We start from the raw sequence: 24,627 nt of genomic DNA, 5'->3' as shown, positions 1-24,627 counted from the left end.
ATTCTTTGAAACTAGGGTTGAGGTATATTCCACCAGGGATGATCTGAGTTTGCTTCTCTCAGGTGCCTGGGAGCTCTATCAACTTGGAACTACTTTTTTTTTAAATTCAATTTATATATATTTAACTTTTTGACCAGAAAATAAATTTGCGTGGTTCAAAAAAATTTAAAGTGGTTCCCTTCCCCTTCCTCTTGGCTGGGCCTGAGGATTAAACCAGCACAGTGTGTGGTAAAGAATTTAACCTTGCCCAAAGAGAGGTCTGGTCTTTCCCTTCAGCTCCTTGGAAGTAATCCTAAACTACTAGAATGTCTTGCTTGATAAGAGTCTTTGTTTAGTGGGGGCATTGAGCTGTGCCAGATAGTCTAACAATGTGATTTATGGTGGGAACTTTGGGTCACACAGTAGGAGCTTGACCTGAGGAACAGCTGGAGACTGAGGTCAGCTAGGTAGGCAATCAACCATATCTTGTGATGAAGTCACAATAAAAACTCTGGACACCAAGGCTTCGGTGAGCTTCTTTGGTTGGCAATAGTCCATGTGTACTGTCACACATCATTGCCAAGAAGAGTTAATGCTGTCCATGATTCCACTGGGAGAGGACAATGGGAAGTTCAGCATTTGGAACCCTCCTGGACTCTGCCCCATGCCATCTCTTCCATTGACCGATTTTAATCTGCATCCTTTTGCTGAAATAAACCATAACTTTGAGCATAACAGCTTTTAGTGAGTTCTGAGTCCTTCTAGTGAATTATTGAACCCAAGGGTGGTCTTGGGGACCCCCAAACTCTGTAATTGGTGCCAGAAGTGAGGGTAGGCTTGGAAGCTGTTCCCTAACTTTGCATACAGTCAGCAGTGTTCAGACTGAGGATTCTGCTGGTGTGAGGCTAAGAAGGCAGCACAAGTGGTCAGGAGATTGATTTCATACAGAAGGATTAGGCAAAGAAGTAGCCTCAAGCAGCTTTCCTCCTAGCCCTCACTCAGGAAATTCCATGCTGCCTACCCCTACTCTCCCTACCCTCTACCCCTATCCTAGCCCCTTAACACCATCATGTGATCTAAAGAGTGTCAGGAAAATGAAACATAGTTCCACCTCTTAAAAGGTCAGGGACCCAACCTCTGAATTAAGATCTCTAAGGTAAACCCAACTCTCACGCAAAGTGTCACGGGGGGTTGGAAAAGAAGGTTAACAGCCCGGCAGATAATGTCCAATTCTGGTTCTGAATGTCACCTAAAAGACTTTCACAGTAAACTGATGTGAACTCAAATTTATTAAGGATGTACAACTATGCCAGCAGACCGTCAGGGATAGACTTTTGCTCATGTAGCCCATTCTTATAGCATGCCAGTAATAAATATGCTCTAACTTTGTTATGCAGACAAAACTTGGATGGCTGTTTTAGAAATCAAGTGTGTCTTTTTGGACTTTCAATTTGTACTATGTGTCATTTCAGTCTCCAAAATATAATTCCAAGAAAGACTGTAAAGTCTTATTATTCTTACCATTCTAAAAGATACAAAATAGAGAACCTCAATACTTAGGATTTCCCTCTTTCCCTATATACCCTATTTATCCAAGGAGTCTGCCTTGTGCTAAGGCAGGTGGCTGCCTACCATGTGCCGAGACCAGTAGGAACGGTTCATAAGATTCCACAGAAAACAAGATATTTGCTCTTGCCCTTACAATTGACATCTGGAATTTAGAAACATATATGTGAAATTTAAAACCAACAGAAATTCAAAATAATGAGAAAAAAAAAATAAATCCATTCATCTCTGATTTCCCCCTAAGATTAGACCTTCTTGAGCACAGGGACTGTGCTTTAAATCATCAGCAACTTGAAAACACAAGACTTGATAATACAAAAATTAAGAGTACATACAAATTAATAATAGTTGGGTAGCAGGCCAGCTGGTGGCGTAGTGGTTAAGTTTGCATGCTCTGCTTCGGCAGCCTGAGGTTCATGGGTTTGGATCCCTGGCGCGGACCTACATACCGCTCATCAAGCCATGCTGTGGCAGCAACCCACATACAAAGTAGAGGAAGATTGGCTGTTAGCTCAGGGGGAATCTTCCTCAAGCAAAAAGGAAGACTGGCAACAGATGTTAGCTCAGGGCCAATTGTCCTCACCAAAAAAAAATAAAAATAATTTAAAAAAATAATAGCTGGCTAGTGTGAATCATGGAAAGTTTCCTAAAGAATGCGATTTTGCACTGGATTTTTCAGGGAGTCATGGAAATGTATCAGCAAAGAGAGAGTTAGGGTTAACTTGGAGCAGAGCAAAAGCACAGGGAAAGACAGTAAACTTAGTCCAGTTCAACTCGGCTAATGCCACCCAGAAAATGAGTTTAATGGACTGTCAGGAGAACAGTCAGTGAGTGGGGCTGTCCTAAGGCCCTGCTGAGAAATGTGGGATTAATGCAACTGAGATCCACTATCACAAGGGAGTGAAATGGGGATAATGATAATAACTGGAATCACTGAGCAGTAAGATACCAGTTTCTCAGCCAGCAGCACTGACCAACAGCAACAACAGAAGGCCAAAAAGCTTGTTCTGGTTCAAAATATAAAAGCATTTCATCATTACTCCATGAATGGGAACCAAATCTATACCATTTTATATATATATATATTTTTTTTTTAGGAAGATCAGCCCTGAGCTAACATCCAATGCCAATCCTCCTCTTTTTTGCTGAGGAAGATTGGCCCTGGGATAACATCCATGCCCATCTTCCTCTACTTTATATGGGACGCCACCACAGCACAGCCCGACAAGCAGTGCATCGGTGCAAGCCCGGGATCTGAACCTGCAAACCCCAGGCCACCGAAGTGCAGCATGTGCACTTAACCACTGCACCACCGGGCCGGCCTCCATTATATTTTTTTTAAAAATATGAGCAAACTCAGAGATGGCCAACAGGGTAAGAGGGACAAACAAGGTTTCTCTTCTGCCCAAATGACTGACAGCTACTACCTTTCTGCCTACAATGATATGAAAGGGGAAAATATTTTAAAAAGTAAAGAATATGCAAGTAGTAGTGTCCATATATCAAAGAGAAAAAAGTAGTGAAATCAAGAAAGAGAAAAATGTTTTCATGAAAGATAGGATGCAGGAAAAAACACAGGACGAAGACAAAAGAAAAACATCAGTTATGATGCATCAGAAAACAGAAAAGGGAAGAAATATCATTCAAAATAATTGCCTTGCTCTTAGGCTTTGCCATCCTTCTTCCAAGCCTTCTTAGTCTGTAAGAAGGTGAGAGAATAGGCAATAAGAAATACTCCCAAACAAAACAGATGAATCTCCCACAACCCATACCCCAAAACCAGAGAATTTTAAAGTGCCCCCAAGTAATCCAGGTCATATTTATAAGCAAAATGAATCTCGATTTAATGCTGTGCTTTTCATGGGGATTTCTCCCTCATCTCTCCTAAAAATGCAACACTATAAAACATAAAATAAACATCATCACAAAAATCAGCTAAGACAACCTCTATCTCTGAGCAGAATCGAAGGGAAGAACATGGCATAGCTTCTATTTTTCTCACTGCTGCCAAAACAAAATAACAACAACCTAAAAGTCTGAATGATCTTACAGTACATCATGGATTGTGGCCTGTTCCCACACTGCCTTGCATCCTTCCCAGGATGGACCAGTGGGATTTAACATGAACCAAATCTGTCAACCAAGTTGAAGACAGACACGTGAGTCCTAATGAGCAGCGGTGGAAAAAACATACTGCTCCATTCAGCTCCAAACAATGATAAATAATTCAGGAAAAGAACCACCGCAATCCAGAGCACAGCAGCAGGATTTAAAAATAGATCGCAGGCTACAGAGCCCAGGTGGGGCAATCAGGAGTCAGAGAAAATGGATCTATGTCAACAAATTCCCAAGTCCTTTGCAATACAGGATGCAGCTGAAACTGTCACTCAAAACAGATGCCAGAATTTGAATGTGCTTTTTCAAAAAACACGTATTTTTCAGGAACTTTGCAAATTTGGTTACAAGAGAGTTAACAGACAATAATACTATCTGGCAATAATAGGTATCATAGAAAAAGCAAATCCAAATGACATAGGGAAGATGTGTTTTTAAGAAAAAATTAGAAAGGGGTTAAATTTCTTTTTTTCTTATCACCAAGTTTAGGTCTAATATCAATTTAGACTTTTACTTACAAATTATGCCTCTAGTATTGAAAGTACATAGCACTCAAGATTTTTCTATTCATTTTTCCACCTCTAACACATCTGATGATGCAACACGTGCAAACCAAGATTCTCTTAATAAAAAGGGTAGCTTGAAAACTGAACAGAGCCACGATTATGTTCTTACCAGATTTAAATTAAACTCCAAGTCTGAAAGAAGTCTGACTTGATGAGTTTATAATTAGACGAGGATAGTCCAAGATCCTGGGTTCACATGGATTGTGCAGGTTTCAATCTACTCAAGAATGCTTCAAGTATGAGGTTTGATGAATAGTGTCGCTGGACAGTCAATCTTAAGACTGGTGTCCTGAGGACTATAAGAATGACCAGAACCCAGACGTATTCTTCAAACTCAACAATGCGTATGCTGAAGAAATAACATTCTACATCCAAACTGCATTTCCCCACAGCCATCAAAATATACACCATCCTCTCTTCATAAGCCTGAGATCAATTTCAGACTATTGAAAATTTTAAGGCCAATAATGATGTCTAATCTACCTATAATGTATGATATAAAATACAAAAGAAACCATAATCTGGTCCTTCCACATACTGCTTTATTCTAACTAAGCAAATCAAACAGTACTGAAGAAATTCTCATTCAGTATAAACTACAGACCAATACATAAACAGACCAATATGCTTCTGCCTTGACTATCTTTAGAAGAAAAACTGGCTATGTCTCCTCATAACTGTGCCATTCAACTTAAACTACACAGAGACCAGAATGCACTTGGAATAAGATGAAACTTTTTTTTCAATTCTTAAATTCTCTAGATTCTAAGAGAAAACACTAAATAGTATTTTCAAAGGAGAAACAGACTAGCTCATTTAAAACATGGTCCATCTAAAGCACTTCTCCAGGCATGACATAACATGATCGGACCAGCTGTTTTCCATCCCTGCTCCACTCACCAGACAGTAAGCATTACTTCCTCTCTATATAAATCCAGGCTTTCTTACTCTTGACAACAGGCAGTATGGTCAGATAGACCTAGGTTTGAATCCTGGCACTAGTACCACCCTTGGTTGTGGTAAAGGAACTCTTTTCTGAGTCTCGCTTACTTTAGACAGATCCACTCTGATGCTCTTCTGACCTGCCTATCCCCTCAGGGCAAGATGTTCATGGGACCAAGGGGACATACCTAACTGAAGTCCCTGACTCTACCACCCCCAACTATGTTCTGGATCCAGAATTCCCTGCCCAAGCAGTCCCAAGCCCACCTTCAGGGCCTTCAGTGGATCTCTTCTTAAACCCTTCCCTCCCACAGACAACACTCACTGTGTACACATTCCATGGTCTCAATGGTGGGCAAGGGACAGATGATGAAAGGGGTGTCGATGGAGAGACTAGACTTACAGGGTATCCTTGCATTATCCCATCCTATCCTGGGCTCTTTGAGGAGTCCCAGAATTCTGGCCTTCTAGGTCATTTTGAAAATATATCTGTCTAGGTAGGAGAATAAAGATTTTTTCCAACAGTTTTTTAAAAAATCTTGATTTATAACTTAAATATTTAGACATATGGAATATATGCTTCCATTCATGCTCTTGCCCTGGGACTTAAAATTGTTAGGAGCAGGCCTACCTACCCCTATCAGTTGTGTGATCTCAGATTAGTAACCACCTCTGAAAGTCTCACTTCACTGATTTGTAAAATAAGCTAGTTAAAACCTCCTTCATAGGATTTAAATGCAATTAAATAATTTTCAAAATAATTTTGCGGGACCAGCCCAGCGGCGTAGCAGTTAAGTTCACATGCTCTGCTTCAGCAGCCCGGGGTTTGCAGGTTCGGATCCTGGGTGCGGACCAACGCACTGCTTGTCAAGCCGTGCTGTGGCAGCGTCCCATATAAAGTAGAGGAAGATGGGCATGGATGTTAGCCCAGCACCAATCGTCCTCAGCAAAAAAGAGGAAGATTAGCAATGGATGTTAGTTCAGGGCTAATCTTCCTCACAAAAAAAAAAAAAAAGAATTTTGCAGGGTGTTTGGTGCACAGCAAATCTGTGACAAACTGAAGCTATTATTATACACTCTGCCATCACTCTTCTCCCTAGTATGGGCAGAAAAGAGACTAAAAGGCTTTAAAAAGTAGAGCCAATTTCAGAGAAACTAAAACCAAAATACGACCATTTGTGGGTCTCATTTTAGGGATTTCTGACATTGATTCCATGGAGGTCTGGTGGTATTGATTATTTTTCTTACAACCATTTCTCCCACTAAAATATAAGCTCCATTTTTTAAAATTATATAAGGAGATGAACATTAATTAAACTTATTGTGGTAATCATTTCTCAATATATGTATGTCATTATGTGTACACCTTAAAAAGTATGAGCTGTATGTCAATTATATTTCAATAAAACTGGAAAAAAAAATGTAAACTCTCTAAGGGCAGAGATTTTTCCTTTTTCTTTATTGCTATATCCCTTACTCTCAGACAGTTTCTGGCACAATAAGTGTTTTTTAATAAACTATTAACTACAAAAATCAAGTATGGAGTGGTTATCTGACACCCCAACATCAATACGATATGTAAGCAAGCCCGGCATAACCAGAAAATGAATTATTTATATAAAGCTACTTCACTTAGCTGCTTCCTCTAATTTCAGAACAGTTTCCTTAAAAATGAAATTAATGAAAACATCAGAGTATGTCTTTAATATGAGGACATTTCTGCTCTCTTCAACTTCACTTCCTCACCTGCCTGCACAAGGATACTCATAATACTCAGTAATTTCATACATAATCCTACCAGAGAGGATAATTCAATTAACTAAATTGTACCGAAGCTCTTTTTTTAAGCTCCAAATATGATGGGACGTGGTAGAAAGAAATTCAAAAGAGCAGGTTAGGAAAAACGCACCTCTCTGCATGTCTCTCCCACTTTTATCCCCAGCCCCCTTAAGTCTTGCATAGGTCAATCCTATCAATTCCTAAGAACTCAAAGCAAGTCTACAAACTATATCCTACACCCTATCACATTTCAAAATCATGATTTTCAAATTCTCTTAATCAATTCATTTATCTCTGATGAATGCTCATTTCCAAACTAAAGGTTAGAATATTGTGGCAGGCGTAGGTAATTTGAAATCAAATCTATTCTGAAACAGATTGAAATGACCTTGACAACATTATACATAACACTTTCAGGTACACAGAATGATGGCTGCTCAAAAGATAGCTCAGCAGCATGTCCTGCATAACTGAGAATTAAGTGTGTCGACAAGGGGAATATGTGGCAGATGTGCTTTCTATATCACACAAATCCCAAACTAGCCTGGGTACTCATTCAAAGTTTTATTTTAATAAAATTGCATCCTCCATATTAGTCTGATTCTGAAACTCATCCACAGCATAAGGCATTATCTTAAAGAAAAACTGCTCTTGGGGACCTCAAGATACTATGAGCAAAAGACAAGTATAACATTCTTGAACACTGGCAAAATAAACTCCCAATAGCCCTAAATTCCATGACTGGACTTAGATGGATTAACATAACTCCTCCCTGAACAAAATTCAAAGCATTATTAAAAAAAAAGACACAAAAGCCAACAAGCTCCAACACATCCTCTTCTAGATCAAAAAATACGAAGCTATAAATGTCTAGAAATGCCTCAAGGTGTGTAATTACTGAAGCTAATTAGCATTCCCAAAATTAAACATCCCCTGCAATGCTCAAGGGATTGAGGGGCAGAAAGGAGGTATAGCAGAATTCTGGAATTAACCAATATAACTTTCTAGGAGAAGAAATATGATTATCAACCTCATAAGTCTCAACTAAAATGTAAACTTTCTGTGGCTGTTATTCACTGGGAAAGTGGGAATTAACTGGGGAGGAAGCTCAGAACTGTGATAATGATTTTGTAATAAAGATAACATGAAAGATCCTTTCATTCGTACCAAAAAGATGTTGTTCTAAAAAGAAAACACATTTTAAAAATCTATACTAAATCATCTTTTTCTATAAGATCACCAGAGTTGTGCCATATAATTTTACCTCTAATTCTCACTTACCTTTATCCTAGAAAAGAGTATAACTATGGGATCCTGGGTAAAGATTCAGTATTCTGTACAGTATAATTTTAGAGATTTGATTTCCAAGTCTGCCACTTATAAGCTGTGTGATCTTGGGCAAGTTACTTAATCTCTTGGTGCGTCAGTTTCCCTTATCTGTAAAACAAAAGTAATAGTAACTATCTCATGGGGCTGTAAAGATTAAATGAGTTAACATACAGGTAAAATGCTTAGACACATGGAAAGCATTTAAATATATGTTCGCTATTATTTTTGTTGTTGATATTTAGTCTTCTCTAAACTAATACAACAAGATCAGGGTAACTATTTTTAAAATTTGGAAGAGTTAATATAAAAATAATATTATCTGTTTTATGGTTCCTCTGAAACTGAGGGACTTGCTTGCATAGAATGAACAGAATAAGTAGGCACCCAGAGTGATACTGTTTTAAGGTCCTCAATATGCATTTTCCTCTCAGAGACAAATATTCTGGGATGCAATCTAATATTCCTGTGCCAGAATAATGAACTTCCCTTCCTGCACCTACCAGGAAAATTAACGGTGCAGGAGACAAACAAGTAAATTATAATGTATTATGTTGAGTGCTAGCTAGAGCTGCTCACAGGTTAGAAAGGAATAGAGGGAGCAGGCATCTAAATCATACCAGAGGAAAGGCTTCCAGAAGGAGGAGATGTTTAAATCTAATCCTCAAGGACAAATAATATTTAGCCAAACAGAGAAGTGGAGAAACAGATCTAAATTCCATATTTACAAGCTGGATGATTTGAGGAAAGTTACTTAATCTCTCTAAACCTCAGTTTCCTCATCTGTACTTCTTTTGGAAGGCTGTAAAGATTAAATGAGGTAATATATGTAAAGTACTTAGAACAGTGCCAGGAACATAGTGTGAACCCAACAAACTAATATTACTAACAGAGATGTATGGGTCCCCATGATGCTTTCTCAGAACTGCAAGTACTGCATAAAGAAAGCTATAGTATAAGGCACTCACAGAAAAGCAGCTTGAGAAGAAGCTAGAGGCTAGTGGAAACAGGATGATAAAACATCTTGCATACTAACTAAAGCCATGAGAAACTTGTAAAGGATTTTCAGAAAGGAATTGCATCATCATATTTCTATTTTAGAAAGGTTACTTTTGCTACAGTGTGGATGGCTTAGAAAGAAGATAAAACGGAGGCAGAGACACCAGTTAGGAAAAGATGAGATAGGTATTCTGGCTGTAGAATGAGGGGATTCTGACCCAAGAGGCACCAAGGAGGTAGAATCATTAAGACTTAGTGACATATGAGATATGTGTGACGACTGCGAGAGAAGTTAAGAGGACACCAGGTGACTGGATGACTTTGAGACGCAGCTCTCCAAGTGTGGCCTGAGACTCTCGGGAATCTTCAAGACTTTTTCATGGGATCTGCAAGGTCAAAACCATTTTTATAATAATACTAAAGTCTTGTTTGCCCTTTTCACTCTCACGCTCTCACAGGATATGACAGTATTTTCTAAAAGCTACAAGCCATGTAGTATCACAATCAATTGAATGAAAAGACAGATATGAGAGTCCATCTGTGTTCTATTAACCCCAACATTAAATCAGATTTGTAAAAATGAAAAACAATGACACATTCTCACTAAATTTTGTTGTTGATGTTTTGGAAAAAAATTTTCATAAAAAACTTGCTTTTATGTTAACATGTAATGGATTTATTATCATTTTTAAATGAATTAATAAAATTTTTTAAAATTTTCCAGTTTTAATTTCTAATACATTAATATTGATAAGTATAACCCATATTTAAAAAAAAAGCTCTTCTGGAAGCCTCAATAATTTTTAAGAGTATAAAGAGATTCTGATACCAAAAAGTTTGAGAACAAACTAGGGTGAATATTTCCACCACTGAGACAGGAATACTGAAGAAGAAACCAGTTTGGAAAGAAAGATGATAAAGTTCTGCTTAAAACATGGTAAACGTAATGTACTCGTGGGATGACACAACCAAAGTGCACAATAGGCAGTTACACTGGTGAGCCTGGATATCTAGACCAACACACTGTGACAGAAGCTGAAACCTTGATTTTAAAGGGAGAGTGCATGGTGAGAACAGTGGCTGATTAGCAGCAGAAAAGGCTACAGAGGTGAGCAGAGGCCTCAGGACCAGTATTTAAGGAATAAAGAAGAGGACGAAGACTCTACATAGAGGAAAAGAAAGTTATAAAAATTTGAAAAAAAGAAATAAAATAAATGAGCACATCATTAACTATAAATTAAAGAGGGAAAAAAAGCTGGCCAGAGCTTTGAAGAAAAGCAAAAAACCAATTCACCATTAGTAATGGCAGGGAAAATATAACAGATAAATGAAATCCAGTAGTAACTCCAAAATCTCATTTTAGCCAAGTGTTTAAATCTCTTCTCACATAATGCTTTTTTCATATCAGAGTTACTCATAGACAACAGAATGATTTCAGGTTCATCTTTTTGCCTTCTTTGTTTACCCCCCGGAGGAAATGCAAACAAGTAAGAAAATGACCAAAAAGATAGAGATGGAAAGAAAAGGAAATATCCTGGATGAAATATACGAAGGGAGTTGACTGAAACAGTGACTCAATGAAGAGGCATTCATTCATCCAACAAATACTAACTGAGTAACCACTCTGCAAGGCATCATGACAGGCACTGTTGAAAACAGCTGACTAATATACCAAGCTATGCCCTGGGTTCATCAGCAGAAGCAAGAGACTGGAAATAGAAATAAAACTTTTCTGATGAGACTGGCACAAGCAGAGGCAGCTCTATTCCAAAGGTGGCTCTAGAAGATTCCCAGAGCTCAAAGTCACCTAATTACTGAAATGTGTCCTAATTCCATAAAATAACTTCAAAGAAATATTTTCTTCAAGTGTTTGATAGCTACGTGGTCCTGTAGCAAAGCTATATTTCTCTGAGTTTTTATACAGATAAGTGCAGCTTTGAAATGTAGAAATAAATATTTAAGAAATCCTAGTATATACATTAAATCATCATAAACTCTGATGTAATCTCCAAAATAATAAAGGTCAAAGATTACCTAGGTAGATGCAACTAGGCTGGAAAGGCTGCTTTAACTGGTCAACTCTCCCCTTTAAATACAGGAAAATGTGATTTTATAAATATGACCATTCTTTCGAGAAAAGGACTATAAAGATAAGAATAGAGAAAAGGCATATGAAAATACCCAGAATCTAGAATTATATCCAAAGAGAACCCTGAACAAGAAAGTATATATCATCACGCACAAGCTGTCACTAAAATCTTTTCACACCATCATCTTGTGCTATGGTAGCTGACCTATTTCTTGCTCTAAGCCTATTATCTGATTGATTTGCAAACTTCTGGAAGTAACTAGGCTTCATCAGAACTGAACAACATCAGAAGTACCTTTTTGTCTGAGTTATATTTAGCCTCCATTCTGCCCCCTCTTCCTTTTAGGAACTTGAGAAAGGAAGGAATTATTGGACAGTAGTTAATAAGAATGGGTACTCCTAATGTCACTGAAAACTTTGGGCATGGGGGAGGATGCCATTTCTGACTAACATGGAATAACAGGGATCATATTTACCTTCCTGGTAGAAACAACTAAAAAACCAGACAAAACATGTGAGGCAATGGTTTTTAAGACACTGGACATCAGGCAATGAAGGACAGTGATTCCTGAGAGATGGCAAACAAATAAGGTAAGCCCTATGATTACCCAAGCTTAATGCCTAGAGAGTGTTTCCAAGTAACGTCAAAAGGAAGAGGGAGCCCAGGAGGAATACAGGCAGAGTCCAACATGCTCCCTGAATAGAGAACACAGGAGTGAGAGTCTGAGAAAGCAAAGGAGTCTAGAGTTCACAGAAGAGAGTAAGCCAAAGTGTTTGCAAACCACACATCCAATAAAGGACTTGTATCCAGAATATAAAAAGAACTCTCAAAACTCAACAGTAAAGAAGCAATCCAATTAGAAAATAGGGAAAACACATGAACAGACATGGTCAAAATCATTAGCCATTAGGGAAATGCAAATTAAAACCACAATGAGATATCACTACACACCTATCATAATGGCTCAAATAAGAAATACTGACAATACCAAATGTTGGCAAGGATGCAGAAAAACTGGATCACTCATACATAGCTGGTGGGAATGTAAAATGGTACAACCACTCTGGAAGACAATCTGGCAGTTTCTTATAAAATGAAATGTGCAATTACCACACTATCCAGCAATATACTCTTGGGTATTTATCCAAGACAAATAAAAGCTTATGTTTACACAAAAACCTGTACATGAATGTTCACAGTAGCTTTATTCCTAACAGGCAAAAATTGGAACCAACCCAGAAGTCCTTCAACAAGGGAATGCTTAAACAAACTTGGGGCCACCATACCATGGTTTACTACTTAGCAATAAAAGCATATATCTTACTGATATATGCAACAATATAAAGCAATAAAAGCATATATCTTACTGATATATGCAACAACTTGGATGGATCTCAAGGGAATTATGCTGAGCGGGGGGAAGAAAAGTTACATACTGTATGATTCCATTTAAGTAACATTTTTGAAATGACAATATTCTATAGATGGAGAAGAGATTCTTTTTGGTTGCCAGGGTTACAGGTTTATGAATGAGGTGGAGGGAGGTGGGTGTGGCCATAAAAGTGCAAGAGGAAGGATTCTTGTGAGAATGGAACTGTTCTGGATCTTGATGGTGGTTATGGCTACATAAATTCACACATGATGAAATTCCATAGAACTACATACACAAACACAAACACACAAAGGAATGCATGTAAAACTGGTCAAATCTGAATAAACTCTGTAGATTGTACCAATGTTAATTTCCTGGTTTTGATATGGTACTATACTTACACAAGCTGTTACCATTAGGAGAAACTGGGTGAAAGGCACATGGAACATTGCTGCACATTTTTTGGTAAATTATACTCACAATGAAAAGTTAAAATAAATGACTGAGAAATGAAAAGATTATAGAATTAGTAAAGAAAGAAATTTAAGAAGTTATTATAACTATACTCCATATGTGCAAAAATCTAAAGGAAAAAAGTAAGCACAATAGGTAGAAGAAGTAAAAAAAAATTTGTGAAAAGTTAGAGACAACAATACACTATATAAGACTAATAGCAGACTAGAAATCACAACAGAACAAATCATAGGTAAAAAACTTGAGGACATAGCAATAGAAACTAACCAAAATAAAAAACAGAAAGAAAAAACCATTGAGATAAAATGAACAAAGCATCAGTGAACTGTGGGATAAATTAAAATTGCCTAATATATGTGTCAGTGGCATTTCCCAAAGAGAGAGAGGGAAAAATATTTAAATAAATAATAATAGAGCCAGCCCTGATGGCCTAGTGGTTAAAGTTTGGCACTCTCACCACTGCAGCAGCCCGGGTTCAGTTCCCAGTTGTGGAACCACACCATTCGTCTGTCAGTTGCCATGCTGTGGTGGCGGCTCACACAGAAGACCTAGAAGGACTTACAACTAGGATATACAACTGTGCACTGCGGCTTTGAGGAGGAAAAGGAAAAAAAAGAAATAATAACTTAAAAGTTTCCATACTGGAATAAAATTATAAATACACAGATCCAAGAAGCTCAAAGAACCAAACCAAGCCACATCATTACCAAACTACCTAAAACCAGTAATACACAGTAAAGTTAAAAGCAGTCAGAGAGGGGCAGGCCCGGTGGCAGAGCAGTTAAGTTCCCGCGTTCTGCTTCAGCGGCCCGGGGTTCACTAGTTCAGATCCTGGGTGTGGACCTACTCACTGCTCATCAAGCCATGCTGAGGCGGCATCCCACGTAGAAGAACTAGAAGGACCTACAGCCAGGATATACAACTATGTACTGGGGCTTTGGGGAGAAAAAAGAAAAAGAGGAAGATTGGCAACAGATGTTAGCTCAGGGCCATTTTCCTCAAAAAAAAAAAAAAAAAAATCAAGTTTGCCTTTAAAAAAATTTTAAAAAGCAGCCAGAGAAAATGTACTTATTACATATAGAGGAACAAAGACTAAGATGAGAAAAGAATTCTCATTGGAAACTATTCAAGTCAGAAGATAATGGAGTAGTATCTTAAAAGAGTGAAACAAAAAAACTGTCAATCAAGAATTCTATACTCAGAAAACACCTTTCAAAAATGAAGGCAAAATAAAGACTTTTTCAGACAAACGAAAGCTAAAAGAATTCATTAGCAGCAGACCTATACTAGTCCTTTGGGCTGAATGAATATGATAACAGATGGAAATCTGGATCTACACAAGGAATGAAGAGCAGCAGAAATGGTAACCATGTGGGCAAATAGAAAAACTTTTTTTTTTTGGCTTGTTATTTAAATATTTTTTAAAAATTATCAACTATTCAAAGCAAGAATAATTTAAAATATATTGTATTATGTATATATACAAGTAAACTGTATGACCAGAACAGGACAATGGCCAGAAAGGAAGAAACAGAAGTATACTATTGTAAAGTTCTTATACTATACATGAAGTTGTGTAACATTACCTTCAAGTAGAATGTATGGCCTATAACAGGAAAAATGGAAATCAACAGACATTCACTTAGGAATCCCAGACATTGGACTTCTTAGATAGACTTTAATCTGCCATTTTAAATAAGATCAAAAAAGGAAAGGAAACCATGACTAAAGAATTAAAGGAAAAGTATGAGAACAATGTCTCACCAAAAATAGAATATTAACAGAAAGACAGAACCAAATAGAAATTTTGGAGTTGGAAAGCACAATAACAAAAATGAAAAACATCACATCTGTAGAGGGGTTCAACACAAGATGTGAGCAGGAAGAATGAATCAGTAAACTTGAAGCTGGGTCAACTAATGTTATCTAGTCCGAGGAACAGAAAGAAAAAAGAATAAAGAACAATGAACAAAGTCCCAGAAACCTGTGGGACACCATCAAGCATATCAACAAATGATACTGGGAGTCCCATGAGAGAAGAGAAAGGGAAAGAAAGAACACATAACGAAATAATGGCCAAAAATCTCTCAAATTTGATTTAAAACACTAAATCCACAAATCTGAGAAGCTCATCAGAAAGCATAGGGGCCAGAAGGCAGTGGGAAGATATATTCAAAGTGTTGGGGAAAGAAAAAAAAAGACTATCAACCAAGAATTCTATATCCAGCAAAATTATCCTTTAAAAATGAAGGACGAATTAAGACATTCCCACATAAAAATGAGAGGACTCATCACTAGCAGATCTAGTCTACAAGAAATACTAAAGAGAGACAGTCAGGCTGAAATAAAAGAACACTAGGCAGTATTCAAATCCAAATGAAGAAATCAAGAGTATTGGTATAGGTAAATATAAAAGACAGTCTAAATGTATTTATTGTCTGTGACTCTTTTTTTCTATCTGATTTTAAAAACAACTGCATAAAGCTATAATTTATAAATCTGTGTTGATGGGCAGACAATGTATAAAGATGTAATCTGTATAATAGCACAAAAGAGAGGAGAGCATACAGAAATACACAGGCACAAAGTTTTGTATACTATTGTAATTGAGTTGGTATAAATTGAACCACGTTGCTATAAATTAAGACAGCAATGGTAATCCCCAAGGCAATCACTAAGGAAAATCTCACAAAGGCAATGTACAAAACCCCATAAATAACATCATACTTAATGGTAAAAGACTGAAGGCATTCACTCCAAGATCAGTAATAAGACAAGGATGTCCACTTTTGCCACTTCTATTCAACACTGCACTGGAGGTTCTAGCCAGGGCAATGAGTGAATAAAAACAAAGAAGAGGCATCTAGATTGGAAAAGAAGAAGCAAAACTATCTCTATCCGCAGATGACATGATCTGGTATGTAGCAAATCCTAAGGAATCCAATAAAAACGAATAAACAAGTTCAGCAAGATTACAAGATACAAGGTCAATATACAAAAATTGATTGTATTTTTATACACAAGCAATGAACAATCCAAATGTGAAATTAAGAAAAAAAATTTACAATAGTAACAAAAATAATAAAATACTTAGGTATAAACTTAACAAAAGAAGTGTAATGGGGTAGCGTTAAAAAAATGTAAGATTTGTATATTGAAAATTACAAACTATTACTGATCGAAATTAAAGAAGATCTAAATAAGAGGAAGATATCCCATGCTAATGGATTGGAAGACTTAATATTGCTAAGACAGTAACACTCCCAATACTAATCTAGAGATTCAACGCAATCCCTATCAAAATCCCAGCTGACGTTTTTGCAGAAATTGGCAAACTGCTTCTAAAATTCACACGGAAATGCATGGGACCTAGAATAAACAACATAATCTTGAAAACAAAGAACAAAACTGGGAGACTCACATTTCCCTATTTCAACTTACTACAGAAAGCTATAGTAATCAAAATAGCGTCGTAGTGAAATAGAATTGGAAGTCCAGACATAGACCCTTACATTTATGGTCAAGTGATTTTCTACAAGTGTGCCAAGACAATCAAATAGGCCAAAGATAATCTTTTCAACACATGGTGCTTGGACAAGTGGAGATCTACACATAAAAGAATAAAGTTGGAATCATACCTCACATCATATATAAAAATTAACTCAAAATAGATCATAGACCTAAATGTTAAGATCTAAAACTATAAAACTCTTTTTTTTTTTTTTTGTGAAGAAGATCAGCCCTGAGCTGACATCCGATGCCAACACTCCTCTTTTTTGCTGAGGAAGATCGGCCCTGGGCTAACATCTGTGCCCATCTTCCTCTACTTTATATGGGACACCGCCACAGAATGGTTTGACAAGTGGTGCATCAGTGTGCACCCAGGATCCAAACCTACGAACCCTCAGGCTGCCGAAGCGGAGCGCGCCACTTACCCGCTACGCCACTGGGCCGGCCCCTAAAACTATAAAACTCTTAAAAGAAAACATTGGAATAAATCTCTGTGACCTTGGGCTAGGCAAAATCTTCTCAGACACAACACTAAAAGTATAAGCAACAAAAGAAAAAATAGATCAGGTGGACCTCATCAAATTTAAAACTGTTGTCTGTAAACAATAACCATCAAGAAAGTGAACAGACAACCCATAGAATGGGAAAAAATATTTGCAAAGCATGTATCAGATTAGGAACTTGTATCCAGAAAACAGAACTCTTACAACTCAATAATAAAAAGACAGGCACCAGTCCAGTGGCACAGTGGTTAAGTTTGCACGCTCCACTTCGGTAACCCAGGGTTCAGGGGTTCGGATCCCAGGTGCTGACCTACGCACCACTTATCAAGCCATGCTGTGGCAGCATCCCACATATAAAATGGAGGAAGATGGGCACAGATCTTAGCCCAGGGCTAATCTTCCTCAGCAAAAAGAGAGTAGGATTGGCAACAGATGTTAGCTCAGGGCTAATCTTCCTCACCAAAAATAATAATAACAACAATAATAATAAAAAGACAAGTTATCCAATTTTTTAAAAGGCAACGGATTTAAATATACATTTCTCCAAGAAAGATATATAGATGCCCAACAAGTACATGAAAAGATGCTTAACGTCATTCGTCATCAGGGAAATGCAAATCAAAACCATAACGAGATACTATGCGACACCCACTAGGATGGCAAGAATCAAAACACAGACAATAAGAAGTTTGGTGAGGACAGACAAATGGGGACCCTCATACACTGCTGGTGAGAATGTAAAATATAGTGCAGCCACTTTGCAAGCAGTTTGACAGTTCCTCAAAATGTTAAACATAAGAGTTACCATAAGAACCAGCAATTATACTCCTAGGTATATACCCAAGGGAAATGAAAACATACGTCCACACAAAAACTTGAACATAAATGTTCATAGCAGCATTAGTCACAGTACCGAAAAAGTAGAAACAACCAAAACGTCCACAAACATGTGAATGGATAAACAAAATGTGATATATCCACACAATGGAATATTATTCAGCCATAAAAAGGAACAAAGTAGTGGTGCATGCTACAACTTGGTTGAACCTCAAAAACATTACGCTAAATGAAAGAAGCCAGACACAAAAGGTCACATATTGTGTGATTCCTTTTATATGATATATCCAGACTAAGCAAATCCATGCAGACAGAGAGCAGATTAGAGGTTACCAGGTGATGGGGTGGGGGGGAATAGGGAGTCATTACTTAATGAGTATAGGGTGGTTTATGGAATGGTGAAAAAGTTTTCAAACTGGAAAGAGTTAGTGGTTGCACAACATTGTAAATACACTCAATACCCCTGAACTGTACACTTTAAAATTGTTAATTATATGTTACATGAATTTCACTCAATGAAAAAAAAATTAACTTGGAGGGAACAAAAGTATAGGTCCATACAAAGATTTGTACACAAATACTCACAGCACAGCTTTATTGTAATTGCCAAAAACTAGAAAGAACACAAATGTGCATCAGCAAGTGAATGGATAAACAAATCACATCACAGCTATACAAGAGATCGCAACTCAGCACTAGGAATGAACTATTGATTCATGCTACAATATAGATGAATCTCTAAATAATTACGTTTAGTAAAGAAGGCCAAACCAAAAATAAATAAATGTGAGAGTATACACTTTACAATTCCATTTGTATAAAACTTCTAGACAGTGCATACTATTCTATAATGACAGAAAGTTGATCAACGGTGGCCTAGAGATCATGAAGGCTGGAGGAAGGATTACAAATTGGGATAAGGAAACTTGCGGGGGTGATGAATACATTCATTATCTTGATTATGGTGATAGTTTCATGGGTGAACACATAGGTCAAAACTTCACAAATTGTACACTTTTAACATGTACAGTCATGGGCCAGCCCCATGGCTTAGCGGTTGAGTACGCGTGCTCCGCTAATGGCGGCCCAGGTCGGATCCCGGGCGTGCACGGACGCACTGCTTGTCCGGCCTTGCTGAGGCTGCATCCCACATACAGCAACTAGAAGGAGGTGCAACTATGACATACAACTATCTACTGGGGATTTGGGGGGAAAAAAAAAAAAGGAGGAGGACTGGCAATAGATGCTAGCTCAGAGCCGGTCTTCCTCAGCAAAAAGAAGAGGATTAGCATGGATGTTAGCTCAGGGCTGACCTTCCTCACAAAAAAAATAAAATAAAATAAAATAAAATGGGCAAAGGACCTGAATGGACATTAAAAAAAAAAATATGAACAGTCAATGATACCTCAATTAAGCTCTTTTTTGAAAAAGATGGGGAAAGGGGAAATAGGGCAATATACTCATGCTGGCCACTTAATCACTGATAAGGTAGTAATAAAAGCAGTTTTACTTTACCTTGCTGAAAGTAAAGACAAGGCAAAATCAAACATGGAGAACCACTCAAAGTAGCATATAAATTTGAATTTTTATAAACTTAAAAATACTTCCATTAACCTATATTATAATTTCAGAGATGCTCAATCCTCATTTTGTTTTTTAAAGATTTTATTTATTTATTTTTTTCCCCCCAAAGCCCCAGTAGATAGTTGTATGTCATAGCTGCACATCCCTCTAGTTGCTGTATGTGGGACGCGGCCTCAGCATGGCCGGAGAAGCGGTGCGTCGGTGCGCACCCGGGATCGAACCCGGGCCACCAGCAGCGCAGTGCGCGCACTTAACCGCCAAGCCACGGGGCCGGCCCATCAATCTTCATTTTTGACTGATCTTCAGTCAGTAATCCTAGCAACTCTCACAGTTCTGTCAAGTACTACAATTAATGGGATCTGTAAATAAGCATTTAGATACACCAAGAAAGCTCCTATAAGAAACCCTAATAAGGTTCCTTAAAGCTAAAAATACCCACGAACAGTATCTCAAATGTGACAAAATTAACAAAAAGACTCCTTTTATCTATATTAATCACCTCTTAAGAATTTCCCAGTTATAGATATTTACCTTTTGCAGATATTTACTGAAATAAATATAAACTATTTCAAAAATTTTATCTACTTTCTCAAAAGTCAGAAAAGCTTTAAGGTTAACACCCTAAGCTGGATTTTTCTTTACTAAAAATATGTCCACTGTTTCAAAGACAAACAAAAAGTATGATGTCTTCACTAGCAGGAAAAAGTTATGGAAATAGGGGTGAAGTTCAGTCAATCAAAACCACTTTACACTCATGACATTTATGCCAGGTGAGGAATGACATTATCTAACCCAAGCTACCATCATCTCTCACTTCCACTACAGCAGGAGCCTTTATTTTTTAATTCAGCTGAACTCAATCTTGATGGACTCTGAGTCTCAATTTCTTCATCTATTAAATGGGTACGATAACACTTCCAACCTCATGAGGGTTGTGTGAGTATTAAATGAGAATACAGGTATAGCACTAAGTTTGTTGTCCGGCACATAAAAAGTGCTCCATAAATGTTACCTATTATTACCTGCATAAATGTTCAGCCTCCATGAGTCCAGTGCTGGAATGGCATCACATATAAGAAACAAGTCTAACCTCAAAAAAAAAAAAAAAAAGTAAGTTAAAAGCAATTTAAATTTTAATGTATTGAGATTCTCAAATAAACTAAAAAGAGATCCATTTCAAAATCCACAGCTCCTTAATATCTTCTTTCCCAATTCCTTTTGCTGACAATGTTTCTCATAACCCTATACCTGTCCTGAACCCTCTATATACATCCCTACTCTTAATTCACAATAAAACACTCTGCTCATTTGGCTCTTTCCCCTCTATTGATCCCCTATAAGCAGTTCTCAGTCCACTTTCTAATATAAATTAATGATCCAGTCTTACTCCTTGAAATTCTTCAGCTGTATTTTTACCCATTATCCTTTTACACAAGATAAGTCTAGAAACTGAGCTAGCAGATCTAGAATCTTTCTTAGTAGGTGAGAAGCAAAAGTTGAGAGGCCAGAGACAGAATTTTCTGTGAGTAGAAATAAATATTGCAAACACATAGTTTAATATCTCCTCATCACAACTGCAGTATTTATTATTATTATTATTATTGTTATTGCTATTACAGGATTCTGAGGGCTGGCTGCTGCTTAATCCACTTTAGGAACCTTGAGTGCTGAGTGCCACCACTGGAACCCAAACCAGTCTGTGTTCTTGGAAGCCCTCAAAATACCTAAGCCCACTGTGTTCTATGCTGAAGTGAGGAGTATCCCAACTCAGCATTTTGGTTTACAATGCTATCCCGTGAATATCACATCACTAAAGTCTGCCTTCTCTATATCGTAAATAAGATTTCTATGAAAAAGCTCTTTCAGCTTCTTCAAAGCCTCAGGGTTCTGGCATAGAGATGTGTGCAAGTTTGGTTAGGGTTGCGAGGCATGGCTAGAGGATATTGCCCTTCCCCTTTTCACCACCAACCTTCATCCTGAAACACTGCATGCATGGTGAAGTTGTTCCCAGGAAATGCCTTATTCTCCCCTATGCAAAGAAATTACTAGTTGCCTTTCCCCAGAGGCCCTCAAGCCACGCCCAGAAGTGTCTGATTTTTAAGTGGGCACAGTGGGCTCACGCTGAGAGCCTTGCCATACCAAGAGGTCACTCTCCAACTCTGAGTCAGAGAATCAAGAGCAACATAATTCAAAGCACACACTAGTACTTATTGCTGTGATGGTTTTCTTGCCCTATCTGTAATCTTATCAAAATTAAAAGTGGAATACTTTCTACAAGAAGTTCAATTCCTTTCTGCTGTCCACCCTCCACAACCCCCATCTAGCTTGCAGTTTTTTAATAAAACACACTACCCTCTTAACTAGTCTCTCTACGTCCACTCTGGGCACTCTGAGGTTCTCCCCAGAGAAGCATGAGTGATCTTTTAAAAATGTAAATCAGATCATTTAGCTTTCTTGCTCAATCAGCTTCCTCCAACAATGGCTTCCCATCATCCCAAGCAAGGTCTACAGAGCCCTACAAAATCTGGCCCCTGCCTATTCTTTTTTTTTTTTTTTTTAATAATTTTATTTATTTATTTTTCCCCCAAAGCCCCAGTAGATAGTTGTGTGTCATAGTTGCACGTCCTTCTAGTTGCTCTATGTGGGACGCAGCCTCAGCATGGCCGGAGAAGCGGTGCGCTGGTACGCGCCCGGGGTTCCGAACCTGCACCGCCAGCAGCGGAGCGAGCGCACTTAACCACTAAGCCATGGTGGCCCCTGCCTATTCTTGAACACACCAAACCACACACTCCCCACACAGCCTTCGTATTTGTTGTTCCTCCTGCCCAGAACACTCCTCTCCCATCAAGGAAATGCTGGTTCTGCCTCCTTTCAAGTAATAGTTCATATGTCACCACGAAGAGGTCTTCCCCGACCACCCAATGTGATGTATCCCCTTCTTCATTACTCTCGATCACATCACCACATCTATTTTCTTCATAGCACTTATCATAATCTGTATCTTATTTATTTGAAAATTGTCTATTTTCTCCAACAAGAACGTAAGCTCTTTGAGGGCAGAAATCTTGTGTATCTTGTTCATATCTGTACCTCCAATGCCACATACTGCCTGACACATAATAAGTACTGAAAAACAGTTTTCTAATTGTTTGATTCATTTCAAAGCTAAGTACAACCTCTGAGGTCAACTTAGGTTTTTTAAATCTTACTTGTACAGCCAATAAGATGGTCCAGCTGTCAAAACCCTGTGTTCTCTTCTTCATTCTAACAATCTGCCTTGTGTTCTCCAAAAGCTCCTTTCCTTTCTCAGAAGGTAAAATTTGCACTCAGAAAATAAGACGGCAATTGTATCTGGCAACACTGTTCTCTGGGTCTGTGGCAGCAGCAACTGCCAAAGGTCTGGCTACCAGCACTGCACTGAGGAGAGCCTCACAGCCCAGAACAAGCGGGCTAACCTGACCCAAGCTGCAAATGCCTGTGAGAATCAGGGTCGCTAAGAGTTCTGTGAAGCACTCCAAACGCCTTCCAAGATAACCTCACAGGAGTGGGAAGATTCATTTCAGCCATCTGACTAGTGGTGCATTCTATAAAGCTTTAATAATGACCCTGTCACCAGAAAAACAGATACTTTGTCCTAGCCTTCCAATCAGCTGCATTTAGCAGCCAACATTCATCTTTTGCAATAAAATGCCACCTATGAGTTCCTATTCCTATCAAATTATCACTGGGTTTGGGCAATAGATAAATCAGAAACTACAGTTAACAAATCTACTTATCTGGGATCGAAGGCAATTAATTAAACTTACTTGGAGCAGAACAGCCTCTAGTCACCTGGAGACAAGTTTTAAAGATCCTAACAACTGTAACACTTGGGCACACCAAAATGGCTATAATCTGAAGAACAGCCACAGGTCGCTTCCAATGGTGTTCCTATACTGAAAGTGACCTTCCCTCTCCAAAATAAGTAATGTTTCAAGTCAGCTGAATCTTGAACAACAACTCTGACTTTTCTCTAAAATAAGGGCTATGACAGCTACCTTAATGAGAGGCCCAATAAACTCAGGGCAAGGGGTGCATTGTGCTGACACTGTCACCTCATCTAGGACTTCAGCTGATTCATCCTAATGGGCTGACAGGTCACTAATATCTGCACCTTGCCCAAGATTCTTGTTTACTTTACATATAAAAACACTGTCTACTCAAGACAGCTGCAATCCAGACACCTTCTCCTGCTATGGAGCCTTTCCCTTCCTGACTTCACTGAGCACCTTGGAAAAAAAAAAAATTGTCATTTCAGGCCCATATTAGTAACTCTGGATGACAAACAAGACATGGAGGGGCTGGGAACAGTCCACAAAAGGACCAGAGTGTTAACCCTCAGCAATTACCAATTTTTAAAAAAGGACTAAAAAAAATCAGAATCACCTAGGGGAGAAACTAAGCTCTTCAGCACTGACAGATGTTTGATATTATTAAGGTAACTTAGAAAACAGTCGCAAAGTCAAGATCTGAAAATATCTGGTCCTTGGCCATACCAAGTAATCAAAGAAGACATCCTTTAACCAACGTAAGCTTTGTTCTAAGATGAACTTCAAGAAGAAAGACAAGTCAGGCAATTTTAAAAAACCCACAAAATACCCACTTCATTGAAAAGGGAGGGAGGGAGGGAATGAGGGAAGGAGGAAGGAAAAAAGAGAGAAAGAAAGAGGGAAAGACGGAGAGAGAGAGGAAGGGAGGGAGGAAGAGGAGAGGGAGGGAGAGAAGGAGAGGGAGGGAGAGAGAGAAAGAGAGAAACAGAAACAAAGAACAATGCCCACTGTTGTAGATTAAACAGGGCCATAAATTATTTGCAGCAATTCCCATCAAGAAGTAGAGCTCCTTTCCCCAACCCCTGAATCTGAGCTGGCCTTGTGACTTGCTTTGTCCAATAGTATGCAGCTTGAATGACTGCGCAATTGCTGAACCCAGGCCTTAAGAGACCTTGC

At 38.2% G+C, this 24,627-nt stretch overlaps 1 protein-coding gene across 21 annotated transcripts in view; it reads right to left on the bottom strand.

Annotated features, from left to right (window-relative positions):
- The window catches only part of R3HDM2 (R3H domain containing 2), a 137,788-nt gene that overhangs the window by 84,313 nt on the left and 28,848 nt on the right, over positions 1 to 24,627 (bottom strand). For 12 of the 21 annotated variants that reach the window (XR_009222527.1, XR_009222526.1, XM_058557852.1 and 9 more), the window contains 3 exons: positions 20,665 to 20,727; positions 8,229 to 8,384; positions 4,336 to 4,522 (listed from right to left, as the gene is read on the bottom strand). The gene's annotated coding sequence lies outside the window, so the exon portion shown is untranslated. Of the gene's footprint in view, positions 1 to 4,335; positions 4,523 to 8,228; positions 8,385 to 20,664; positions 20,733 to 24,627 lie in introns of all 21 variants that reach the window. The other 9 variants (XM_058557834.1, XM_058557837.1, XM_058557838.1 and 6 more) reach the window with 5 other exon arrangements.

Source organism: Diceros bicornis, chromosome 17, assembly GCF_020826845.1.
Source record: "Diceros bicornis minor isolate mBicDic1 chromosome 17, mDicBic1.mat.cur, whole genome shotgun sequence".
NCBI classification, from domain to species: domain Eukaryota; kingdom Metazoa; phylum Chordata; class Mammalia; order Perissodactyla; family Rhinocerotidae; genus Diceros; species Diceros bicornis.
The sequence above is the reverse complement of the archived record's forward strand: the minus strand, read 5'-3'. Positions and strand labels throughout refer to the sequence as shown.